The sequence below is a fragment of the Pteropus alecto genome, unplaced genomic scaffold (assembly GCF_000325575.1).
Source record: "Pteropus alecto unplaced genomic scaffold, ASM32557v1 scaffold61, whole genome shotgun sequence".
NCBI lineage: Eukaryota > Metazoa > Chordata > Mammalia > Chiroptera > Pteropodidae > Pteropus > Pteropus alecto.
Window position 1 is genome coordinate 9,738,803 of NW_006434835.1, and position 6,141 is coordinate 9,744,943.

Consider the following 6,141-nt stretch of genomic DNA (forward strand, 5'->3'; position numbering starts at 1 on the left):
ATCTTCTGAGTTGCTGGTTCAATCCTCCACTTCATCTAATCTACTATTGATTCTTCCTAAGGTATTCTTCATTTCAGTCACTGTATTCTTTATTTCTGCCTGGTTCTTTTTTATATTTTCTATTTCCACTTTTATGTTTTCTATCTTTGTTGAAGTTCTCACTGAGTTCATCTATTCTTCCCCTAAGTTCATAGAGCATTTTTATAACCAATGTTTTGAACTCTGCAGCTGATAGATAGCTTGTCTCCATTTTGCTTAGTTCTGTTTCTGGAGCTTTGTTCTGTTCTTTCATTTGGGACATGTTTCTTTGTCTCCCCACTTTGGCTGCCTCCCTGTGTTTCTTTCTATGTACTAGATAGGGCTCCTAAGTCTCCCAGTCTTGGTAGAGTGGCCTCATGTAGTAAGTGTCCTGTGAGGCCCAGTGATGCAGTCTCCCCAGTCACCTGAGCTGAGTGCTCCAGGTGTGTCCCTTGTATGAGTTGTGTATGCCCTCCTGTTGTAGTTGAGCCTTGGTTTCTGTTTACCAGGCCATGGGAGTGATTGACTCTTGGGCTGTGGGTAGTAAGGACTGGCCAGTGACGACAGTGGAGGAGCGGTTGCACAGGGGCTGACCTACAGAGCAGGATTCACTTTAGCAGGGTTCTGGTGCCTGCCTAGTCTGCCCTTTGGGTGTATTGTCCATGGATATGGCCCCAGGTGGTTCTCAGGCTCAGACCAGAGCCAACCACAGGGTGTGCAGGCTGGGTCCTCTTGGGAGGGGCCCCACCACAGGCCAAGTTCAGCCACAGCCTGTGCCCTGCCTGGGACCACATGCCGTGAGCCACCAAGCAATCTGCAGGTGGCTGTCACCTCTGCTGGGCTTGGATGTGCCTTGAGAGGCCAAGCTGCAAACTGAGGCTGGCTGCCACTAGTGCCATGATTGAGGTTGCTCAACAAGAGATACGGGGCAGGCTGAAGCCAGATGCTGCTTGTTTAGGTTTTATGAACCTTTAAGAGTCAAGACAGGCCGTTTGTATAGAAAAGCCATTGGAAGCAGCTGGGGTGGGCCCGGATATTGGGGGAAGGTGGGGTCTCAGGGAAGCATCTGGGCAGGGCAACCAGTGTTAGCTATGTTGGTGGAGACTCAGATATGGCGGTCACCTGCGTCTGTATGCCAGAGCAGGGAGAGCTCAACAAAGAAACAATGGATTTTGCCAGCATTTCTGTCTGGGAGAAAGCTGCCCCTCCAGCCCTCGCCCTGAAGCCAGACAACTCAGTTGTCCCTCCCCCTGCCACCTCCCTGTATCTCTGGCACTTTTCTAGCAGTCCCAGTGCTGGAGCTCAGAGCAAGTGAGTTCTTCAGTGGTAAGTCTGTGTGCGGGCCCTTTAAGGGAAGTTCCAGTCACTCTGTCTCAGCTACAATCTCCACTGTTTTTTACAGCCAGATGTTGTGGGGGCTTCTATTCCTGGCACTGGAACCCTGGGCTGGGGAGTGTGATGTGTGGCTGGGACCCCTTGCTTATCCAGGGGGACCTCTATAGATGAGATATCTCTCTCGATTTTTAACCGTCACACACAGGTGTAGGACCAGCCCATTCCACATCTCTGCCCCCTCCTGTCAGTCTCAGGGTGGCCTCTTCTGTGTGTCCCCAGTTGTAGGACTTCTGTTCAGATGGATTTCAGGTGATTCTCAATGATGGTTGTTATGTAGTTTAGTTGTAATTTCGAAGTGGTTGTGAGAGAAAGTGAGCACAGTATTTACCTACTCTGCCCTCTTAACTGGAATTCTAGATTGATAATTTTATAATTTTATTAAGCTGAGTGAAGGGACTATTCTGTATATTTTCTACGACTTTTCTGTAAGTGTAAAATTATGCCAAAATAAAAAGTAAAAACAACAAAGAAGCAGATTTCTCATCACCTTATGTGGGCTGTGAGGTCAGTCAGGCTGGACTAGTGGTGAAGGACCATAGCTGACCAAGTACCTCTTCCTCAGATCCAGGGCATCCTAGAGAAGGAGCTAGGGCTGACCCTAGAGGTGGAAGGTCAGGGGTCTCTTGCATGAGAAAAAAGAGTGGAGGGGTGCAGATGGTTATCAGCTACATCTTAGACTCTGAGGATAAGTATACTACTGTAGAATAAAAACTGAGGACAGCACACCTGCTCAGAGTACTACCGTGTAATGTTTAGATTAAGTCTGTGAAGGGTGTCCTTGGAAGACAGTTCCTTTATTTTAAAGTCTCATCTCATATGTGTGAGAGATTTACTCTCCTTTCCCTGTCACTTGTTATTTGTAGTGTATATTTCAATACCTTAAACTATTAAGACCATACACAACCCTCTCTTTATGTGGCATTTTCAGTCTTACAGATAGAAAGCTATGAAATGCGTAAGATGAGGATTTGGTTCTTTCTCCCAAATGATTTGCTCAAAAATGTAGTCTGTTTATTTTTAAAAGATTGTAAAGTTGACAAATGAATCAGCGTGTCCTTAAGATGACTTGGGTGTCTACTAGCATTTTTTATTATTTCTAATTTATGCTTTATAGTGAAAAAGAGATTAGCTGCTTTTTTTTCCTGCTGTTCTGAATTATTTTGCCATTTGAGCTTCAGTGACACCTCACCAAAATATTAAACCCTGCTCCCGTGAAGATGGGGTGAATTAATGGGTATATAGGGAATGGTTTAACAATGAACCTTGCCTAATTTGTTGTGTTCATGATGCTTCCAGTTTTCTGGGGTCAACTCAGAGGCAGGGAGGGACTAGCTCAGTCAAGGTGTCCCTCCCTTTGGTGTGGGGTGCATCTGCACAGGGCCTCCTACCGTGAGCACCTGCATGAGCTAGATACCATGTTGAAGTCAATATGTCATTTAATCATCCCAGTAACCCTGCGACCCCAGTAACCCTGCGAAGGCTTTCCCGAAGGTCACAACGCTAAGAAATAGTGGAGCTGGGGTTTCAGTCTGCGTAACCTGAAGTCCAGAGTTCTTTTTACTAAGCATACTATCCAGCCAGAGGGGACAAATTGGACAGCTCTGCCACCTAGCTGAGGCCTGGCTCCTTCCATGGTATGGGAAAAATAATAGAGTGTCCTTCTGTCAGTACAGGTACCTTATCTCTGTTCTGAAAATCAATGTCTTCTCCTTGTTGCCATTCAAACCCTATAATGTTTTCCTGTGCATAGATGTCATTTTGAAAGAAGCCTCATTGGCCAGTTCTTAGAATATTGGTTTAAGAGGGGACCCGGAGCAAACCTGGCCTCACCCTCTTCTGAGACTTTACGGCGCATGACTCAGGGACATCAGGTTGGGAAATGCCTCGGAATTTCCTTTTTTTTCTGAGGGAAGGTTCCATTTGTGTTTTGAAAAGGGCACAGGCTTGGAGTCACACTAGCGGGTGACCTCTGTCTCAGCACTATGTTTTCCTGGATAAATGAACTCACCTCTCCATACTTCAGTCTTTTTTTCTATAAAGCCGGGATGGCATTACTTTTTACAGAATTATTGTCCAAATTTAATAACATAACAGAAAAAACAACTAGCACATAGTAGGCATTTAATAAATGATTGTTATTAGCTTGACAAGCACTATTAATTCTCAATATAGCATTTCCCCCGTATAGTCCCTCCACAGTGCTCAGGCTATTACCAAGAAGAATGAAGTTGCAAAGCATGCTGCCTCTCGGAATTACTTTTATTTCTAGAGGACAGAAACTCTGCCAAGGAGGAAATGGAAGTTATCCCAGGCTTTTGTGCAGGTTTTATTTGTATGCAAAGCGAGCAAGTCTTTGTTCTGAAGATGAATTTCATTCTAATGATGCCAATGAATCTTTTAAAATTTCATAATTGCCATTCTTAGCATGCTCCAAATGGAAAGACAACAAAAGAATTAGGTGGCCAGTTCAGATTGAATCTGGAGATGGATGTGCATTTGAAAATGCTTCAGCTGCTCCCTGAGTCATCCCAGTCCACTGAGACCTGCAGCTGAGCTAGATCTTGGGAGTCAGCAACACCAGCCCCGCCCTGCCCCCCACCAGTGGTACCAGGGAGGGCAGGGTGGTGCAAATCATGGCCAAGTGAGCGCCGAGCTGACTCCCCTGCCTATCTCCCTCACCCTGCTCTTTGTTACTCTTGCGTGCAAATGTGTGGAGCACTTGACAACTTGCAAAGCATTTTTTACATTTATTGTCTCCTGTAATCCTCTCAAAAATCCTTGAGAATAGATATGGCCAAGATTATTATCCCATTTCGTAGATGAGGAAACTGAGGTTCAGAAAGATTGTGGCTGGTAAATGACAGAGCCTGGACTTGACTTCATATCACCTGACTCTAAAACTAATAACCTTCCAACTATATTTGTTTGCCTTTTCCGGTACAGTATAATTGTCTTCTTCTCACAAAGAGAGAACGTCATCTAAGGTCTATTAGCGCAGAGTGTAAGCTGGGAAGTAAGAGGACAAGATGATCCAGAGGCTACAGTGGGGTAAGCTGAGTGGGCAGAGGGAGGCTTGCGTCTTTTGGAGAAGTCTTTAGTCCTTTTTTTAAAAAAATTTTTATATATTTTTTAGGCGAGGCAACTCTTGGTTGACCTCACAAATTGCAAGGACCTTGTCAGCTTACAATCCCTTCTTTTTTATTTTATTTTATTTTTACGTTTACAGCACCTGGTCATCCTACGTGGTCTCCCATCCAAGTACTAACCAGACCTGACCATGCTTAGCTTCCGAGATCAGACGGGATCGGGCTTGTTCAGGGTGACATGGCCATAGACGAGAAGTCTTTAGTTCTTACACAATCCAAAGATAAGTTTCCAATATCCAAAGCAGCTTGGAGTAGTGTTTTTCAAATTGAGCAGCATGTAGACCCCTCTTAAAAGAAAAAACATTTTCAAGGACCCCCAACTAACTTAAATTGTTTTTATATTGAAGTTATTTGAAAACATAAAAACATCAAAGTTCTTATAAATTCCTTGTGCTTATAGTATTATATAACAATAAATGAGATTTAAAGTTTATGTTTAATTTCTGATGACCTAAAAAATTAACATAAGAATATTCTGGGCCATCTGCCTTGAAATTTCAGTGCCCTCATGTGAGGTAGTTTATAAGTATGTACAAACAAAGATCCAGTAATGTTTTGACACAGTTATTAAAACAGAGGGAGAATTTAATTAATGCATGGTACGAGAATCCTATAGACTTCAGGGCATATATGTTTTAGAGTTACCCAGAGAAAGTATGATCGCCGGTGGAGGCAAATGATCAATCTACAAATATCTGCTTTTGTTGCCTAGAATGATAGAATAATCTGTCCCACCTTCTTCTGGCTAACTCCTATTTTATCCTTTAAAACCCAGCTCAGGTCAACAATTACAGGTAACTTTTCCTAACTACTCCCTCTGCTCTCTCACCAGACTATAATAGGTATCCCTCTTCTGTGTCCCCATTTCACTCCATGAGACTTCTGTCATGGCCTCTATCTTACTGTCCAAAGATTAACTGTTCCTTGGGTGAATCACTTGAATCACTTCTCTCTGGTGCATTTGTGAGTAATGTCTATTCCTGAGTTGGTTCACACCCAGATGCTTCTTCGTGGTCACTGCCATGTACAGCTATTTCTGTTTTACCTCTTGGACCTCTCGGATTTCTTTTGTGTCTCAAAAACTTTGCTGCCACCAGCATGCTGTCCAAAAACGCTCTTCTCTTTATTGCTTGTCCTTTTATTTCTTATAACAACATCAAAATAAAGCTATAATGTAATGAATTTTACTAAGCATTTGGGATAATGAGAACATAATGAGAAATAATTAAAGCTGAATGTTAAATATCACTGTTTCCATCACCCAAAGGAAAAAGAAAAAGGTTAATTCCTTCTCAGAGATCCCCTCATGATGCCTTGCCTCACTTTTCCTGTCTCATTTCTTTTTTGCTGAGAAAGCCTTTCTTTAACCCTTCACAGTATAAATCTCTCCCTTTAAGGAAACTGCATTCCCTGCTCACAGAAGTTGGCTCTGTCTAAGCATCTGTCCTGTAGATCTCCTCTGTCTTAGTCCAGGCTACCACAATGAAATACCAGAGACAGAGTGGCTCACACATGTAATATTTATTTCTCATCATTCTGGAGGCTACGAAGTCCAAGATCAAGGCACTGGCAGATCCACTGC

The 6,141-nt window shown here is 43.3% G+C and overlaps 1 pseudogene; it reads right to left on the reverse strand.

The window, feature by feature from the left end:
- Positions 1-4,630: 4,630 nt before the first annotated feature.
- On the reverse strand, positions 4,631-4,749 carry LOC112478574 (annotated as a pseudogene).
- Between the last annotated feature and the right edge of the window lie 1,392 nt (positions 4,750-6,141).